General features: G+C 38.1%; 1 protein-coding gene across 2 annotated transcripts in view; it reads left to right on the top strand.

Moving 5' to 3' along the window:
• The first annotated feature begins 2,813 nt into the window (after positions 1-2,813).
• Positions 2,814-20,832, top strand: part of LOC125235234 (1-phosphatidylinositol 4,5-bisphosphate phosphodiesterase) — a 216,569-nt gene continuing 198,550 nt past the window's right edge. The window contains exon 1 of one of the 2 annotated variants that reach the window (XM_048141724.1): positions 2,814-3,057. The gene's annotated coding sequence lies outside the window, so the exon portion shown is untranslated. The remainder of the gene's footprint in view (positions 3,058-20,832) is intronic. The other variant, XM_048141723.1, reaches the window with a different exon arrangement.

The raw sequence follows: 20,832 nt of genomic DNA, 5'->3' as shown, positions 1-20,832 counted from the left end.
ACAAAAGAAGTACAGATCGCTGAAATTAATGTTGATAGTAATATTAATGACGACTACTTCAACAAGTGTCAATTGTGAAATGCCGCAAAATACTAGTTGCTCTATAGAAGACCATAATAATATGATCCCCGATCCTTTACAACCCAGCAGCTCGGTACGCACGTTACAATTTTTTTTTAATCTTCTTTAGTGAGGGCAACTGAGTACGACGGCATATTTAATTGTTTATAAAATTTGAGGATACCTGGAAAAAATTAATACAAGAAGCCATTTTGAAAATATAATAAATATTCACTGCTTTCGGTCACGCGTGTACGCTGCGACCATTTGGCGACCGTTTGTCGACCGTTTGGTGACCGTTTGGCGACTGTTTTTTACATGGAATATTACCGTCCTAATCCATATTTTAACAACTTTATTGGTTTTCTAGGCATTATTTTTATTATTTCAGTATAGTATATGCACCGGAGCACTAAAACTTCACCAATCAATATACATAACACGCAAACACCGAGTAGTCAATAATATTATTACTGGTTAAACTGAGGTAAATTGATGGCGCGTTGATAAATTTAGACTTATTTTATGAAATCACTCGAGCAATTTAATTGGCCATGGTAATTAGCCCACATTATATTACAAATGCAAACAATATTTATCTTTAACAAATTCTTACGCCATTACATTTTAATGTCAAATGATTTTATTTCTTTTTTACTTTGACGTCTCTGACAGTCGCCATTTGAAAAGAATGAAATGAACGAATGATTTTGGGAAAGTAGTCGCCAAAGTAACAATGTGTGCACGCGTAAACTTCGTCACTTCTGTGACCATTTGTGCCTGTTACCAATCGTCCCCATTTGGGTCGCCGCGACTGAACATACTACGCGGACGTCCGTCGTAAAACGACCGCGACCGCGACCTATCAGTGTGCACGGAACAAAACATCCAGAGAGCCAGATTTCGATCGGACGTCCGTGCGCTCAAGGCCACGTCCGCGTCCGTCGACCGATAGTTTGCACGGTTATGTGTATTTCCATTGTCCAGATTCCCGTCCGCGGTCGATTTACGACGGACGTCCGCGTAGTGTGTTCCTAGCTTAAACGTCGACCGTACTGCGACTAAGCATTGAGACCCGAAGACCTGTGTGTACACAAAATAGGAGGATTTGCGTAGGAACGGCGACTGATTATGGTTATATGGGGTATCTCACGCTGTTCCTCAAAGTCAAAACGCAGTAAGTCTATATGCATTCCATACATACTTACTACAACTTTCTTTTCATTGACAGACGAAGATACAATTTTTTTTAAAAGTAGTGACGATTGGTTTTTATAAAAAATAAAAACACGCAAAAATATTTGGGGGAAATATGATTTTCGCCACTTCCAGGCTGCGAACAGCGCCATCTAGTTTTAAGGCTAAAAGGCCCATACATTTCAGGAATACGCTTTTTTTTCGCCGCAAAATGTTTAATTATTTTTTAAGTATTATGGCTCCGTCGATGTTGTCGATGATTCCGCCAATGTCAAGGTTTAGTAGGTAAGGCACGCGCTTTATGATGACATAGTTACATACAATCATACATACAGTCACGCCTGTATCCCATAAAGGGGTAGGCAGAGCACGTGAAACTACAAAAGCTTCAGGGCCACTCTTGGCAAATAAGGGGTTAAAAGAAAACGAAACTGTGGCATTGCAGTGACAGGTTGCCAGCCTCTCGCCTACACCACAATTTAACCCATTTAATTTAACACATTTATGAAGACAATTGGCCGGTAACCCTACATTTTTTAAATTTGACGCCTTTTTCAGTGACAACATTTACGTTTAGTTGTGCGCTTTTTAGGATTAGAAATTCGGTCAACAACGAAGCAGTTGTTGTCAACCTTTTGATATTCTTCTTAGAACAAATAATTAGGTAGATATTAGTTATTTTATTTATATTTTTATCTGCACTCGAGAGCAAAGAGTTTTCTTGAGCTCTTGAGTGTAAAAAACGCGATTAAGAAATAGGTAATTTCCACTTCAGTATATTGTAAATAAAATTGCACTACCTTCGTAGTTAACCGCACGTGACTAAACACACAGCACAAACTACAATCTTAATAAAGTAACAAAATACCTTCTGAGGTGTTTATGGGTTTCTTCAAAAAGCAGGTATTTAGGGTTCTCAAAGGTCTATATACTTATTCTGACGACCGGTCTGGCTCAGAGTCGGTAGTGACTCTGCCTGCTAAGCCGCGGTCCTGGTTCGAATCCCGGTAAGGGTATTTATTTGTGTGATGAGCACAGATATTTGTTCCAGAGGCATGGATGTCTTCTATGTATATAAGTATGTATTTATCTATTAATTATGTACATCGTCGCTTAGCACCCATAGTACAAGCTTTGCTTAGTTTGGGGCTAAGTCGATCTGTGTAATGTGTCCCCAATATTTATTTATGTTTTTTTTTTATGACTTAAATCTTAAACCTAATTTCTTCTTCATTGCCTATTTTTACTACAATTAACAAGAACAGCCACAAAAAGTTTATAAAGTATTTTTTTCAAGCAAGTCATGTCTGTATGATGTGTGTTGGGCATTGGGCATTAAAATTTAAATGCACTTATAGAAATCAGAAAGAACAAATAATGTATAGCGCCTACTGAACTTCGCCAGTAAAATATTCGTGCTAAAGAGAAGTGTATTTCGTTTCTATTATTTTTAGTTTTTTCTGATAAATATACGACACGTCAAACTACTAGTGCCAGTAGCGGTCAAATATGGAACTACATTGACAGTCCATTTTTCAGCACTTCGCATATCTGGATTCGACCTTGCATGAGCGCATGCGCGAAGTGCCTCAGCCCGCGCGCGCTTCTCTCCATTCTTCAGTCTGCGTACGGACGCCGCGTAGGACGCACGTTAGTGACGCTGCGACGTTCCAAAATCTAAACTCGAAACCGTACATCAACCAAATACACAGAAATAACACTTGTTTAACAACACGAGGACAGTTGGAAGTTAAATAGTGAGTGATACAGCTCGCGCGGGCGCGGATTTCCTCATATAAGGTTAGTACATGATGGCAATAATCTTAGCTGTCACGTTTCGACAATTCAATGCGCTAATAGTTACTCCATACAGGGTTTGTTTGTGTGTTCGCTTTATTGCTAGTACGAAGTGTACGAACACTCGAAATAACAGCTGAAGGATATCTTTGTCTAAACATTCTGCATTCGATCTTGTTAATGGTGTTTATATAGATGGTGTAGGAAAAACACGATGAAAATGAAAACACATTATTTATTTTGTTTAAACAGCGAAGGTTCGCGACTCCTGACTCCAGCTTGACCTTTGGCCATAGCAACTACTGTCAAATGTCAAGTTGTCAAAGTTTACATACAAAGTAGAATAAAACATACCAACAAGGTAGGTCTACGTTAAGAAGATTAATTGTTAGTGCCTAATTTATTAAAAACCAGTTCCATATTTATAACATATTATGTTAATTTTGACCGTAGTAAACACAAGCAAAATAAACACGCGTCGCAAGAAACGTTTTTTAAACTAGGTACTTTGTACCTATAGGTGTGCTGTTATTATTTCAGTCTGTAAGGAATTTAAGGAATTTTTTTATGCAATATAAAATAAGTACTTATAAACAAGACCGATTTAATACTGGACTGACAAAGATCACACAAAAAAGCGTATCTGTGAAATGGGCCTTTCAGGCTTAAAACTAGATGGCGCTATTCGCAGCCTGGAAGTGACCAAAATCATATTTTCCCCAAATATTTTTGCGTGCATTTATTTGATATTTACAATGATATTTCATTATTTTAAAATCATTATATCACGCCAATACACATTTTGAAAAAAAAAAAAAAAAATGTTGGCCATCATCAGTAGTTATGATAGTATTACAGGTGGCGCTAAAAAATCGAAGTACAATTCTTAGTATGAAGTATGTAAATCCTATATACCTCACATTTAATCCTTGCTAGTACTAAAAACCGGCCAAGAGCGTGTCGGGCCACGCTAAATGTAGGGTCCGTAGTTTTCCGTATTTTTCTCAAAAACTACTGAACCTATCAAGTTCAAAATAATTTTCCTAGAAAGCCTTTATAAAGTTCTACTTTCATGATTTTTTTCATATTTTTTATTAAACATATGGTTCAAAAGTTAGAGGGGGGACGCACTTTTTTTTCCTTTAGGAGCGATTATTTCCGAAAATATTGATATTATCAAAAAACGATCTTAGTAAACCCTTATTCATTTTTAAATACCTATCCAACAATATATCACACGTTGGGGTTGGAATGAAAAAAAATATCAGCCCCCACTTTACATGTAGGGGGCGGTACCCTAATAATCATTTTTTTCAATTTTTTATTTTTGCACTTGGTTGGCGTGATTGATATACATATTGATACCAAATTTCAGCATTCTAGTACTAACGGTTACTGAGATTATCCGCGGACGGACGGACGGACGGACAGACAGACATGGCGAAACTATAAGGGTTCCTAGTTGACTGCGGAACCCTAAAAATTGCACATGATGCAAATTTGAGCTACTTATACATGTAATTATTTTCTAGATAGACCACGACCTAGAAGCAGATTATCAAGAACGATATGGCTACGCTACAACTACATTTGAGCTTATATTTATGTTAATTCCATATCTATACCTAATCTACCTCTTATCAAAATAAACCATGTTGTGCATTCATCCATGAAAGTGTGTGAGTCGGTTTGTTTGTCCGTCTTTCACGGCAAAACGGAGCCACGAATCGATGACTTAAGAAAGACTACTAGACTACTAGATAGAATATTCACCCCCTGGAAACCCCTACAACAAATTTTAGCGATATCGTTAGAGCTAGATTAGAGTACTTTCGCTAGCGTAGCGTACCTAAACGTCACAGAAAATGTCTGCCGGTTTTTGAGTCTCACGCGTTCGAATTCAGAAAATTGTCACTGAAAATAACAAGCAAGTCACCGTTTTCAACCGGTATTTTATTGACAAAACCCCGTATGCGAGATTAAAAAATCGCCCTCCTGGCAAGTAACCATTTCTGAATCTCGGCCATTCGATTTCGTGAAATTCGTCAATAATATCTCCACTCCTAGTGATTTATATTCTACTAACAGAATCGAAAACGAGTGATCATTACCTCCAGTTGTAAAATTACTAGCTGTCCTTTTTCAAAAATACCATTACGCCGAATTGAAAAATCTATCCCCAGCTCTGTTCACATTCTCCATACAATTTTTATAGCTTGTTACTCGTATTACTTCATTAAAAATGTTTAAAAAAGAAAGTGAAATAAGTATATAAAAGATGTAAGGTACAGCGGGGCAAATCCCGACTTGGGGGCAATTGCCGCACCATAAGTAATATAACCAATGGACACTATAATAACATAATTGATAATGCAAGCATTGTAAAACATTGAAAAAAAAATTAGATAAGTTGTATTGGCCTACAGTAGAGATTGTCCCGCTGTACCCTTACTTAGCAATCTCCATTGTAATGGACCAAAGCGTTAGTAGATTAAAATTACAATGAGTACTGACAATTATGTAGTATCATATAAGTTTACAAGTAAAATACTCAATTCAAATATTTTAGTTACAACATTCGAACAGAGATGGCTCTGCACGTAAATTAGAAGTCGCTATCGTGTGTTCTTTGTCGTTTACTGAAGTGCATTAATGCACATAAGTATTTTAAAAATCCGGTTCGATTGGACCATGAGTTGATCAAAATAGTTTAGAAGCATAAAATTAAAAAAAATTACAAATTCTTATTTTTTGTTTTATTCCGTCTAAAAATGTTAAAGTTTTGCAACTATTCTTATTAATACCAGTATAGGAAAAGAATGGTTATTTGATAAGTAAGAATTAGAAAGAGAACGGTACGTTACGATCAGGGAAGAGTTGTAACTCCATGCATCAGTAAATGCGAGTTATTTGTATAGGCATAGAAATGTTAAATGACATCTAGCGACATCACGCGTCAACTAGCGTAAATTATCAGTATTGCTACTTGTCAATAGATGTCGCGACGAACAAAGAGTCAATCGCTCAACAATATTTATTATTATTATTCAATTATAGGCGAGCAGCTATTCAGCTGATGAGCCTATGTCACACAGTGTCTCATGATTTATAGTTAGCAAAGTCATGTCACTATCTTATTATTTAAAAGCCACTTGTCTAGTCTGTTTTTAAACACATTCACTGAGGGAGCAGTAACAACACTATCCGGTAAACTGTTCCAAGCCGCTACAACACGATTGGATAGGGAATGATATGCAGCTTTAGTAGTAGTAGGAGTGCGAATCAGTTTTAGGCTGTGACCTCAGGTCTCGCGGCTGGTACTTCTCATAGCGACTACTTTGTGAATGTCGGGGAGGTTGTAACAGTGGGTAACAATCTTGAAACATTCGATAAGGTCTCCTCTCGCTCTCCTGTCCTTAAGCGTGGGCAGCTTCAGTATACTTAGCCTTTGCTCGTAAGGTAGGCGTCTCAGCTGGAAAGGCATCTTGGTGGCTCTTCGCTGCACACTCTCTAAAAGGTCAATGTCTTTGACAAAGTATGGATTCCAAACTTGGAATGCATACTCAAGCAAGGGTCGTACATATGTTTTGTATATTTTCCTAAAAACTTCCACAGATATGCATTGAAAGGACCTTTTTATAACATACAGGAACGAGTTTGCCTTTTTTACTATATTGTTTATGTGCTCACCCCATTTTAAGTCGTTGGTAACTGTCACGCCAAGATCCTTTTGAGATGTCACTGCAGTAATTGGGGAGCTTCCTATCATGTATTGGACCATAGGGTTCCTTTTACCAAGGTGCAGAACGGCACACTTATTAACATTCAATTTCAATATCCACTGCGAAGTCCACGTCGTTAACCTATCCAAGTCGGCCTGCAGTTGACCAGAAGAAACATGAGGATTAGCGAAGAACTTGCTATTTAGCTACTATTACAATAGTATTAATTAGTATTCAATTCCTTCTGCTTGTAATATATTATACAGTTTTAAATGTAAAGAGCTGCCATTTTATTAGCTAATCTATCACACAAAACACATTTTTACACACTTATTCGTTCCATTTGTGCCAACCAAGAACAATTAGGACAATCCATACTATCCATAGTAATAGTAATATTATAAATGGGAAGGTGTGTGTGTCTGTTTGTTTGTCCGTCTTTCACGGCAAAACGGAGCGACGTATTGACGTGATTTGTTAGTTGAAGGGATAGATAGTGACATAGGCTACTTTTTGTCTCTTTCTGACGCGAGCGAAGCCGCAGGCAAGAGCTAGTATAATATATACCGGGAGTTCGGGACTGATAAATCCCATACAAAAAAGTGTACCCCAGAAATGTATGGGCATGGGCCTTTTAGAGATAAAACTAGATGGCGTTTCGCAGCCTGGAAGTAGCAAAAATCATATTTTCCCCAATTATATTTGCTTGTTTTTATTTTTTTGTAAGAACAAATGACATAATCCTTTATTTTAATAAAATGATATCAATCAATACACATTAAGAAAAAAAGAAATTTGTACGCATCATCAGTGTAGTTATGATAGTATTTAATAGGTGGCGCTAAAAAATTGAGGTACGATTCTTAGTATGAACAAACCATACTAATATTATAAATGGGAAAGTGTATGTGTCTGTTTGTTTGTCCGTCTTTCACGGCAAAACGGAGCGACGAATTGACGTGATTTTTTAAGTGGAGATAGTTGAAGGCATGGAGAGTGACATAGGCTACTTATTGTCTTTTTCTAACGCGAGCGAAGCCGCGGGCAAATGCTAGTCCTATATAAATCATCCTTGGTGTCAACTCCCATGAATCAACTACTATTATTTCCATTACCACAGATATTTTAAAAAGGGGTATCCACACTTAAAATTGTGTACCTAAGTCATTCTTAAACTGAATAAATATTTTTTTTTCTCGTATAGGTTGCGTATCGTTCGCCACGGAGCGTCATCGATTGTGCTCTTGGCTACGGGCCTGAAGTGATTGCTTCACCGGCTAAACAATAACACGTGCTTCTTATCGTCTGACTAATTATATAACAATTCTCACGATAGTTAAATTAAACGCTTTTTCTCAAGACGCTTCTAGTTTTTACGATGAAATTAACTGTATTTTTTTATGGAAAATGTCTGCCTTGGACTCACGGCCACTGGATCGATACTCCAGCGCTCTGCCAACTGAGCCATCAAGACATCAACCAAGCCAGCGAATTTTTTCACCACTAACGTCAATGTGTGCGTCGTAGCCGAATGGCATTTTTACGACGTGAAACGAAAACGAAACGCCGCGAAAGGTAGTTTGGCTCTGTCGCGCCAATACGCAAGAGCGATAGAGATAGAGCGTTTCGTTTCGTGAGTGTTTGTGTCATTTTGGCTACGTACCCAGAAGTTAAAACTTAACCGTCAGATATTCTGCATAAATGTTTTCCATCGTGTTTTCTCGGACGTTCGTATTTGTCGTGCTAGTTCGATCAACGCCAGTACTTTTCGTACTGAGGCTGACTGAAATAGCATGACACGTTCGGGAGTTTTCGTCAAAATATGAAGGAAACATTTCGCATTACACTGTACATTTAATATCAGTTTCATTGAAAACATCTTTGAAAGCGAAATGTAAGAAATAATGAAATAAATAATAAAACGAACCACGGACAATATAAACCGGGACTGACAAAGCTCACACAAAAAAGTGCCCCTGAAATGTATGGGCATTTTAGGGATAAAACTAGATGGTGCTGTTTCGCAGCCTGGAAGTGGCAAAAATCATATTTACCCCATTTTTTGCATGTTTAATTATTTATAAGAACAAATGATACACCTATTTCTTTATTTTAATATCTCATCATGATATCACGACAATACACATTTTGAAAAAAAAATTGTAGGCATTATCAGTGCAATTATGATATGATAGTGTTTAATAGATGGCGCTAAAACATTGAGGTACGATTCTTAGTATAAAAATTGTCAATCCTATATAAATCATCCTTGGACCTAACAGTCGGAAACACCAACAAAAAAACTCACATGCGATTCGAAATTGAAAGTAGGTGGTGAGACAATATAACTGAATAGGTAAATATGGAGAGCAGCCGCATAACCAAAGCCAATATCATAAAAAAGCAATTAAAATATCGGGTAACCGTTTGTTAACCCGTTCGCCGCTGTTTGGACAAGTTGTTTGCGTGCCCTACATAGCGGGCGAGGCGCAGTTGGTCAGCAGTGGTAGGGTTGACTGTGCATAGAATTCTGGGCTGATATGATAACACTGAGCACAAGAAGGAAATACCTACACTGTAAACTGCAGCCTAAGCTTAAAATACAACAAGCTTCCCAGTGAGTGGAGAACTATCACTAGCCTTAGTAACTTTAAAAATAAATTAAAAACATTGCTGTTGAAGGAGTGCTTTTATTCTATCGAGGAGTTTACGACCTACTTTAGTAATTTGCCAATGTAGCTACATTTAATTAAATAAATACGTTTGTTATTGTTCTGCATGTTAGATTAATTTATTTACTTTTTTAGATAAGGACTAGATTTAAGTAACATTCAAATACAATTGTAATATTGTTAATGAATTAATAAATAATAATAATAAATAACAATGTTCTTTAGGTACAATTTTTGGTATGCTCTTGCTTTTTGTGCCGATTTTGCCTTTATCTTAGGAACGCTAGGAAAGTGTTCTCGAAACGTCGAAGGTATATATTCATTTAGAAACATGACTGATTCAGTAAACCTCTACTTTTTATCGATTCAAGTTTTTCGAATAGGCTAGTTTCAAATTCATTTACTTTATATCTTTTTCTTTGACTTATTAAATAGAAATTATGATTAAACATAACTACTGTCCATATTTTTCTTCTAATTATGTGGTACTTTATTTGGTGCACTGCATAAAATATTTTATTTTAAGTATAGGAAACTAGCCTATTGTCATGGCAGATTTTAAATTTGTTGCCTAAATGTACTAAAAGACGTCGCTGTACCGAGGACTGGACAACAGTAGTTTATTAGAAAATGCTCCGACTCCATTCTTTCAGGATAACATACCGTTAGCTAGTTTACATTTTAAAAAGTGCCATCTAGCGATCGATGCAGTAACTAATTTACAGTATTTACAACTATGCGGCAATTTTAAGTCTCAACTCAACGGGTACGTAACTAGGTATCTACCTTAGAATTTAAGTTACGAAACGAAACCTTAATTGGCCGGTATTGTGTAACAAAGTTGGGGTGAAAATTGGTTTCCGTAAGTTTCTGATTAGCAACACCTGGGACTTAATCAAGAAAATATATTGATTACAGGATTACCTGACCGTTCCGTAATTCACGTGCCGTAAGAATCCTTGAAATGTTGGTCTTAGAAAACCTTTTGAGAAATCCTTATTGCCTTTATATACGTGTTCGACTGGTGCTGCCCTTATTTAGTGGGGTTTTCCATATAAATTATAATATTGTATAGTAAATTAAAACCGAAATAAATTACACATATGAAAGAAAAAGTGACCAAGTCCTCTGGTGCCTGAGGCTGGAATCGAACCAGCGTACTTTCCAATCGCGGGAAATGCCTCTTAATCCGCTCGGCCACCCAGGTCACAGCTGTCGAGGTCGAAATTATCTCTCATATGAGTAATCTATACAAGGACTCGTAGCGCCCTCTAAGTAAGTTGAAATATTTTCAATAGATTATAAATTAACTTGTGTTCATTAGAATATTGTATAGTGTCGAATTAATTCGAAAACGGATAGCAAAATTGCATTTTATCTACAAGAGTGCAAAGTAACCTCATACAATTTGTTTACTTGATGCCTTGAGCTGGCTGGTATAGTTTACCAGTCTGGTATAGTAACGCAGTCTGAATTTCAACCCATTAAGGTTGGAGTTCCTCAGGGAAGTATTCTTGGACCCCTATTATTTCTAGTCTATGTAAATGAGTTGCCAAAAATCATAAATGAGGTGTGTGTTATGTTCGCTGATGATGCGACCATATTATTCTCAGGTGAACATTTAGATTTGAACTTTCAAATAAAAATCAATAGCACTATGAAAACAGTTGTAGATTGGCTACATTCTTTAAACTTAAAAGTAAATGTTACTAAAACTAAAACTTTGCAATTTAGAAACTATAAAACAAACCAGATACCTCTAAATGTAGAACACGGGGGTACTATTATAGAAAACATAGATAGTGCAAATTTCTTGGGCGTATCTGTAGACTCACACCTAAACTGGAAATCCCATATTGAAAAGCTAAATAAAAGGATTTCTAGCGAATGTTACGCTCTCTCTATTTTATCCAGTACTTGCTCAGAAGACGTAGTAAAAAAAGCCTATTATGGAAATGTTTACCCTCTCCTAAATTATGGTGTTATTTATTGGGGTAATTCAGTCAATGTTGAAACGACTTTTAAGTTACAAAAAAAGTGTATACGCATCATATACCGCCTTTATAACAGGGAATCTATTAGACATATTTTTAAACTTAACAAGTTCCTTACCTTAACTGGCATTTACATTCTTGAACTGTGTTCATTTGTTTCGTCAAATAAACATTACTTCAACTTTTGGTCAGCACGTCGTGAAAATTTACGGCCACAATATCAGTATAATATATTGCTCCCCAGGGTCAATAACACAACTTACTGCAAAAGTACATTTATCTCAGCCATCAAAGTTTTTAATCATTTGCCCAGTAGCATTAAAATGTTAAGTGGTCAACCATTTAAACGGCAGCTAAAGCACTGGCTACTAGATCATGCATTTTACAATTTAAATGAATATTTTTTATTTAAGACAGTGTAATTTTATTTTAGTAATGTATTATGTATTTATAATTTATAAAAAATTTAAGTGACTTGTATATAATGCGAAATTGTAAATGTGTAACATTGTATTGTATACCCGAAAAGGGTAGCCGTTGTTCATAATTATGTATCTTTTAACATCTTGTTTAACACGGTAAACAATAAACGATTCTTATTCTTATTCTTATTCTTCTTATTCTACCTACAAATAACTATTTTGAATCATAAAATATTGATTTGTTGGATTTGATTTAGTTTGATGTTTTATAGTCAGTATTTTGTCGTGTGTGGTGAAAAATTTTGTGTTTCACTCGGTGCCAAAGTTTGTGCCTTGAAACCCTCGCAACACTCAAGATTCCACTTTTTGAACCACTCGCTACAGTCGCGGTTCAATATTGTAATCTTTCGCTTGCTCGGGTATCAATATTGGCACGTGACGTGCGGTTAAACAACTTTGCCCCCTTGTAAGACAATAGTACATTACATCAGAGGCCGGGAAAATGAGGATTTCCGGCCAAGTGGGTATATACGGCCGAGCGAGCGTGCGAGCGAGGCCGGATAGGGATACGAGGCCGGGAATCCGTTTTCACGCCGAGGCATGTATAGTGCTTTTCTCAAACATACAATGAAATAAAAAAAAAATGCTCTAAAGGACAATATTTTATAAAAAAAAGTTACTTTGCAGGCCTAGGCCTAAAAAATAATATGAAATCCCTTTACAGTCCTCTCGAGTTGTTGCGCCCAAAAAGCGATACTTCCCAGCCCATTTTAAGGAACGTAAAGACAATATTTCATTGCATGTTTGAGAAATAGTTATTTGTTATACAAGGGGGCAAAATTGTATTTTAACGCCGAGTGTGCAATTGAAAAACGAGCAAGTGAAAGGATTCTATAGTTGAACCACGAGCGAAGCGAGTCTCCTATTTCACAACTGCCGCTATCACATACCCATAAGATGACCGTAAGCATGGCAACGCGTGACAGTCGATTCTCCAAGCATCCACATCGTGGTAGGGACCACCAATTCTAAACTTTATTGCAACGATCTGAAGTCTACTAAAGATCAATTAGTATTACTGTCCATACTTCCATACTTAATATTTATTTAAATATATTCCATATTCAATATTATAAATGGGAAAGTGTGTCTGTCGGGAAATTGACGTGATTTTTTAAGTGGAGATAGTTGTAGGGATGGAGAGTGACACTTTCCTAAATTTTTGGGGTGGAAGTTTGTATAAAGCATTCCGTAATTTTCGAATTTGATGCGAGCGAAGCCGCGGGCAACAGCTAGTGCATAATAATGACGTAACATGGTCCTTAAAAGTGCCGCCGCGCCGTCAATTAAAGCGACCTTTCCGAATTTAATGGCTCGTTGTTTCGAAAAGTCGGGCTATTGGCCCACTTACATCATTCTACATATCGTCACTACTTTTAAAAAATCTCGTATCTCACGCTGTTCCTCAAAGTTAAAACATCATTCTACATATATATTTTTATCAACATTTATTATAATTTTATACACAATTAGAATATTATCTACGAAAATTAATAAATTTATTCTTGGAGACACTGGTTCTTATTGAAAATGAATCCTAAGGACCTTCCAGACATAAAACGCCACACATTGGAAAGGATAGGAGGATTTTAATTCTAGTACCTGACATTGATTTTGTATAATGATTTTCTTTTTTATGTCAGTGTAATTATATTTATAAATTTGAAATTCATGATGTAAATAATGTAAATAATTGTAAATACCCTATACCTGTATTTGCATGTACATGTACTTTATGCAAATAAACAATCTGAATCTGGATAACCAAGCCCAAGTTTACACCCTGTAGTGAGTGTAGTGTATGTATACACATGTTTTAAAGGGTGAGGCACTGAGGCACTGAACAAAATATAGTTGCTCCCGTGTAAATAAAAGAGGGGACGAGCGGCTTACACTTACAGGTTGCACTTCCGGGAGTGTGCTCAAGAGCTACACAAGCTTATTTCACACCTCCCCATTCTACCATGACTCTTACCGGTTTCCATCCTTACTTGGTAGATATTCCGCGAATTCGCACGAAGCGCTTTGCTTCTTTTTTTATGCGCACTGCCAAGGAGTGGAATTCCTTGCCGGCGGCTATATTTCCGAGCTCATATAACCCGGCAACTTTCAAATCAAGAGTGAACAGGCATCTTCTGGGCGAGCTCACTCCATCATAGGCCACGTCCAAGAGTAAGCCCATTTATAAAAAAAAAAAAAAAATAGTTCATCGCTCGCGCTATCATCGAGTCTCTTGTCTCTTTTATTTAAGTACTAACTTCGTATCTATCGCAGATAGTCGATTACTAGCTTTTGGTGGGACCTTTGCTACAAGCACCAACTGATGTAACGAAGGCGTTCTCACAACAATATCCAGTAGTAGCTAATTAGAATGTAAGCACGTGTGCCCGTGAATAGCCATGTTTGTACTTACATTACATATTTATTTATTTATTTATTTAATCTTTATTGCACAACAAAATAAGGTACAAATGGCGGACTTAATGCCTCAAGGCATTCTCTACCAGTCAACCAATGGGCTAAACCAGAAAGATTAAGTAGGTGCAGTGTCTTAATAAAAAGAAGGAAAAGGAAACTGTAACCTAAACTATGGATAGATGAATATTAAACTATACATATTCAAGATAAACTTACATATATACGTAATAAAAATAAACATACATATATATTTACATTGATATACCTATACTATACCTAGTGTGAATCATTAAGATGACGATGAAGAAACTTTGTCAAGGAAATACTTGCGCAACATGCGCTTGAATGCGAATTTGGTCTGTGCTTGTCTAATTGAGAGAGGAAGAGAGTTCCAAAGTCTAATTGCCTGGACAGTAAAAGAGTTGGACATAAAACCGGTACGATGTTGAGGGACAATAAGCCTTAAACTACGAGAAGAACGAAGATCAGCGCCAGGGCGTGGTGTATCAAATTTGAATTTCGAGCGGAGATATTCGGGGGCTGACGGGTCAAAGAGAATCGAGTATAGAGTACATAAAGTACGAAGGGACCTACGTTCTCGAATAGGAAGCCAATTGAGCATTCTACGGAAAGAAGAGATGTGGTCGTACTTACGAAGGCCAAAAACGAAACGAATACAGTTATTTAGTAACCGCTCTAACTTATTCAAAGAATCTTGGGTGAGATTAGAATAACAAACATCAGCGTAATCAAGTACTGGCAGAACAAGAGCTTGGACGAGGAGAGTTTTTGTGCTGACCGGGAGAAAATATTTAAAACGGTAGAGTGCTCTCAATGTGTTAGTCACTCTACGACTAACATCGGACACCTGAGGTTCCCATGTAAGCCCACTGTCGATTATTAGCCCCAGATTCTTCACTTGCGACACAAAAGGTATAACTTCTTGCTCGAAGAGAACTGGCACCAAGTCAGCCGTGTTCACCCCAGAGAGTAGGCGGGGGCTGCCGAGTAATATAGCCTGGCATTTTGCTGGGTTAACTGTGATGCCAAAGCAATGTGACCAAGTGGAAATGTGGTTAAGGTCCATGTTAATTTCAGCAATGGCCTGATCCAAATCTTTTACACCTGCTGTTGTGTAAAGCTGCAAGTCATCAGCATACAGATGGTAAGAGCATTTTAATTTAGTAGTAACGAGATTGATAAAAATAGAGAAGAGAAGAGGTGATAGGATTCCCCCTTGTGGAACTCCAGATGTAATCGTGCACCAGTCAGAAGTCGTACGGTCAGCACGGACCATCTGTCGGCGGTCCTCCAGATACGAAGAAAACCACCCAGCCACAGATGCAGATACATTCAAGTGCCTGAGAGTGGCCAGTAACAGATCATGATTGACAGCATTAAATGCATTTGAGAAATCGATAAGAACTAACACTGTTAACAACGAAGAGTCCATACCGAGTCTCACGTCATCGACCACTTTCAGCAAAGCGGTGGAAGTACTGTGGCCACGACGAAAACCGGACTGGAGTGAAGTAAGCAGTTGGTTGGAGTGGATGTAAGTAGACAGTTGTTTATGGACTATTGCTTCTAATATTTTTGAAAGAAAAGGAAGAATAGAAATGGGCCGAAAATCTTTGAGAGCACTGGGGTTGGAAACTTTTGGAAGTGGAATGACATGGGCGTGACGCCACAGTGAAGGAAAAACCCCAGATGACATGGAAAAGTTAATAACGTGCGTTATAACCGGGAGAATACATTCTAAAATGGAAGTGATCATAGTCCTACTTACATCATCATGGCCAACAGCATTCGATTTAATAGAAATTATCACTTTTCTAATTTCCTCATCTGTGGTTGGGGTAAGACAGAAAGTGTGTGTGGTAAGGCAAGGCAGGGCACTAATTACAGCAATACTATTTATTTTAGTAACAGAATCTAAAGAAGATGATTTTGCAAAATGAGAATTTAGATCGTCTACAGAAAAAGCTGAAGATGTTAATTTAGCCGGAGACTTAACTACACCGATTGATTTTAAAAATTTCCACGTGTCAGCCGGTGATGACATGGCAATGTTATGGTGGATAAATTTACGTTTAGCTGCTCTTACCATCTGGTTGCATTTATTTCTGGCAGCCTTAAATTGGCACCAATTCTCCTCGCAGCGATCGCGTTTAAATTTACGAAAAGCTCGATCTCGCCTAGTCATCGCAACACGAACGTCTCGCGCGATCCACGGCGCTGGCGGCCTCTTCAGTCTTACTGTGCGCACGGGTGCATGGATATTGAAAAGTTTAAGAACTGACGAGTTAAGGGCCGCCACCGCTTCATCAACAGATGGAGCTAACAACGTCGCCGACCAGTCCACCGCGCGCGCATCGGTCTGTAAGGCTTGCACGTCTAGTCTGGCAAAACTGCGGAGTTGGATAGTTACACGCTGCGGCTTAGGAGGTCGAAGACGATAGCTTACATAGACAAGATCGTGATGTGAAAAACCTGGAGCGGGGAGCTGGCCAACCATGTTCACGCGGTCCATGCATGCGACGATAATAAGGTCTAACCACGAGTCAGCTGTGTCAATATTATGGTGAGTAGGCAAAAGGGGAAGCACAGAGAGATCGGCAGACTCTATGATGGCAGTAAGTTTACGCGTCCTAAGATTGTTCTTTAAAAGGTCAGTATTGAAATCGCCCATGATTATCTGATGTTCGTAATCCACGCTAAGAGAGGTAAAAAGAGTCTCAAGTTCCAAGAAATAGTCAGTGTTAGGTGGACAGTACACTACACCCAGCACGGCCTTTGTCCCTCCTATATTTATTTCTAACACTAAATATTCCATAGAACCCGAAAACTGAGATGGAGAAGATGAAATTATTTTATATGGTATATTGCTACGGAGGTAAATGGCAACCCCTCCGCCACGTTTACCAATGCGGTCGTTCCGCAGCAACACAAAACCAGGTAGACTGTATGAAGTAGAATCGAGGGTAGGTTTGAGCCAAGTTTCAGAAATGAGAATAGCGTTAATATTGTCCGAAGTAAAAGAATCAAGGAGGTCGTTGTAGTGGCTAGGGATACTTTGCGCGTTGATGTGACATGCGTTAAAATGTTTAGTGGATGTTATGAAAGTGCGTTCAAGGCAACAACCGAGGGTGTCCGGCTCTGATACACTGTTGTTGAAGGAATGAAAAGAAGCTGACAAGTCGCATGCTGAAAGAAACGATTCATCATCAGACATAATAATTCACCAGGTAGGTACTAATATATAAAATAGATATAGATATATAATAAATATTAAACGTGCGTAAAAACACAAGTAAAAATAATAACTATCGACTTTTCGTCGGGTACTTTCGGTTTACCCCACCAGTCAACCATTTACACAAAAAAGTCAAATTTAAAAAAGAAAACAGTAAAAAGTATACAATTCAACAGGAAATAAAGTAAGAACTGAACACTAAAATATACATTAAAAGAAATATAAATCAAACTTCAACGTCACAGCAAACTTAAAAAATAACTATGTGTGATAACAAAACGCACGTGACGTTTGGGGTGACGTAATGTCAATGTCACCAGTTGTCATTAATGTCAAGAAACAAAACGAAATTCATCAACGACGAACACAAGACGGTATATGAAAAAAAACCCTAAAAATAATATAAAGATGTGAAAATACCGTTCAAGTGAAATTTTCTGAGCAAGAAATGGAAATTACGTAATACCGTTTGCTATCACAACAGCTATAAAACTAAGAGAAATAGTGAGAAAAAAAAAACGACAAGCTTCCTCTATTTACAACTACGTTTAGGCCGTTTATCCACCGTAGTGCCAGAAATGGCGCCGGGCAGTATCGGAGCTCCAGCTCCCACAGGCGCAGGCGCAGGTGCAGACACTTCAGCAGGCACTTCGGCGGCGGGGGCAGAACTCTGCAGGTTGCTGGGGTGCTTCTCTATCAATGCTTGAAGCTCCTCAGCTGAAGACAGCCGTTCCTTCTTTCCGCTGGCCAGTTTGATGTGAATAGTGCCATCTCTAGTCCACACTCGACGCATACCAAAGTGTTTGCGAGCTTCAATGAACACCGTTTGTCGCTGTTTTGTGAGAAACTCTGACATGACTACAGATGAGCCCTTGAGCGCAGTCTTCTTCGTCCAAACTGTGTTGCGAGTCAGGAGATTGCTGAAGCGGACCAGGACGGCTCGTGGCCTGCCTTTAGTCCCAGATCCAAGCCTATGACACACAGTAATGGAAGAGCGGGTCACCTCGGGCAGCTGCAGCTGATTCTGGCAGAGAGAAACCACTGTTTCTGCGACATCTTCCTCAGCTACCTCCGGGACCCCACTAAGTAGCAAGTTCTTGCGGCGGTGGCGCATCTCCATGGCATCGACAGTCCGATGAATGCTGAGGATTTGTTTCCGGAGGAGCTCAAGCATGGCAGACATATCTTTTTTAAAGCTGCTTACCTCTTTGTTAAGGCTGCTTATGGTGGTATTTGGTTGAGGCGATGCAGTCTGTAATTTCTCATCAAGCTCTTTGAACCGCTTGTTGAAGGTTTCTTCAAGGGTCGTCTGCTTCTCCAGGACAGTGGTTAATGTGTCCATAGTTTTTAGTGCTCCAAGTGACAGTGTCAAATTTGAAATGTAAGAGTGCAAAGGTCGAATGGCAGGTCAGTACAGTTATTTCACAATGTAGACATCCACAACTGTAGTCCACATAATATGATGGAAATTAAGTGGTTATTTATTGAATATTGGCCAAAAATTAATAAAATATATTTAATTACTATATTTTTGTAATAAATTAATTTAAGTGACACAAATCAGGTGTTTTTATTTTGACACCTACCCACCGAAAAAAAAAAAGTACATATAACGTGTGTTAAACAATTGAACACACCGTGTATAGGCAGAGTAGAACAGAGAGACCACTTAATAATGCATGGACCGGAAAATCGGTACGGTAAAACAAGGGTATTTGTAGTATGTAGTGTAGTATAGTCCATCCACAAGTTTACTACACGTAACTGGAAGGGTCAATTTTCCATGCAAACGTCCTCTACTATTTCCTCCCTGGTTTTTGACGCTAGGGCAATGATTTTTTCAACACAGAATGACACAGATTATTAGCATTTTTATCTGTGTCCGACCGTTTTGACTTTTTTGATATTTTGATTTTTAAAGACGCTACAGTCAATCAAAAATTTCCAAACGGCCTTTTTCATTACGGCGCGGATTTATTAAAGGTCTGATACTCAATCAACATTGGTAACAATTAAATAGCCAAAAAACTAAACAGTCCGACACAGATTATTTCATTGTTATTCAGATTCTCAAATTTCGTTTCGATTGGTATTAATATGATTGATTAAGTTTTGGAAGAGGAAACAGCCGAGAGCGGAACCTCGATTTTAAAGATTTATCAGTTCGCCCATCCCATTTTTTCCGCAGATAGGCGCAGTGGCCAATTCCGGTTCTTTGAAACCACTTGGGAATTTACGGGACTCGATGTGAAATATACAGCTCCATCGAGGTCTCAGAGCATTGATCGAGGTGGTTAGAACGTTTCAGTCATTTGGGGATTCGTTCGCAAGCAGGGCTGGAGTGTTGCGAGACTTAAGTCTTGGCGATTTAAATATGTTTTAAGTCTGCATTGATAGGCAGATCGGACCTTGCAGGGATTTCGAAGCGATTGGGACGTTGGCTGGGATACCCCGTTGTAGTGTAAAACTGCCATGTGGATTAAAAGCTATAAATTACTGATAAAGCCGATTAAAATGTATGTTTGCACTGTTACAGGTATGCGCCGTTTGCGTCACTTACATAGCTTGGTTCTCACCAGAGGGCGGAATTGCTCATGGCAAAAATCAAACGTCAATAGAGTTGAACGTTAAATTTTATCGACATTTTCAGCTATCGATAAAAACAGTCACCTTTTAAATGTCTGCCTTTATTTGACCTCTGATTAGCTATTCGACCATTTGATTTTGACCTCTTTGACTAGATTAAAAGTAAATTGTATAACATTTGATTACCATTTTTGTCACTAGTCCTCTTGCAAAAACGTTTGAAAAAAAAAATGGTTAATCTAAAACGACAGTCAACAAATGGATAAAGAAGTATCCTCGTCTTACTTACGACGAAAACAACTCAATATACTGATAATTTCAGTTCAATCGATAGTCGATAAAATTTATCGTTCCAACTCGATTGACGTTTGATTTTTGCCATGAGCAATTCCGCCCTCTGGTTCTCACTTTATGTTTTAAAGAAGGGATGTCATGGCATCAGTCACTCTTGCATTTGAAAGATGCCATACCCTTACGAGTCACTGACATATTGATATGTCAGAACAAGCGATAGAAAGTAAGCTACATAAATGTCAACGTACCGATCTATATGTCAGTAGTGACAGACACGCGCGAACAAGTGGATATTGCACTGCACGATGCCACGTCTCATCGCAGTTTCTCGAAATAGAAAAGATGAGCGGTTGT

Source organism: Leguminivora glycinivorella, chromosome 17 (assembly GCF_023078275.1).
Source record: "Leguminivora glycinivorella isolate SPB_JAAS2020 chromosome 17, LegGlyc_1.1, whole genome shotgun sequence".
NCBI lineage: Eukaryota > Metazoa > Arthropoda > Insecta > Lepidoptera > Tortricidae > Leguminivora > Leguminivora glycinivorella.
This window is presented reverse-complemented; position numbering and strand designations above follow the sequence as displayed.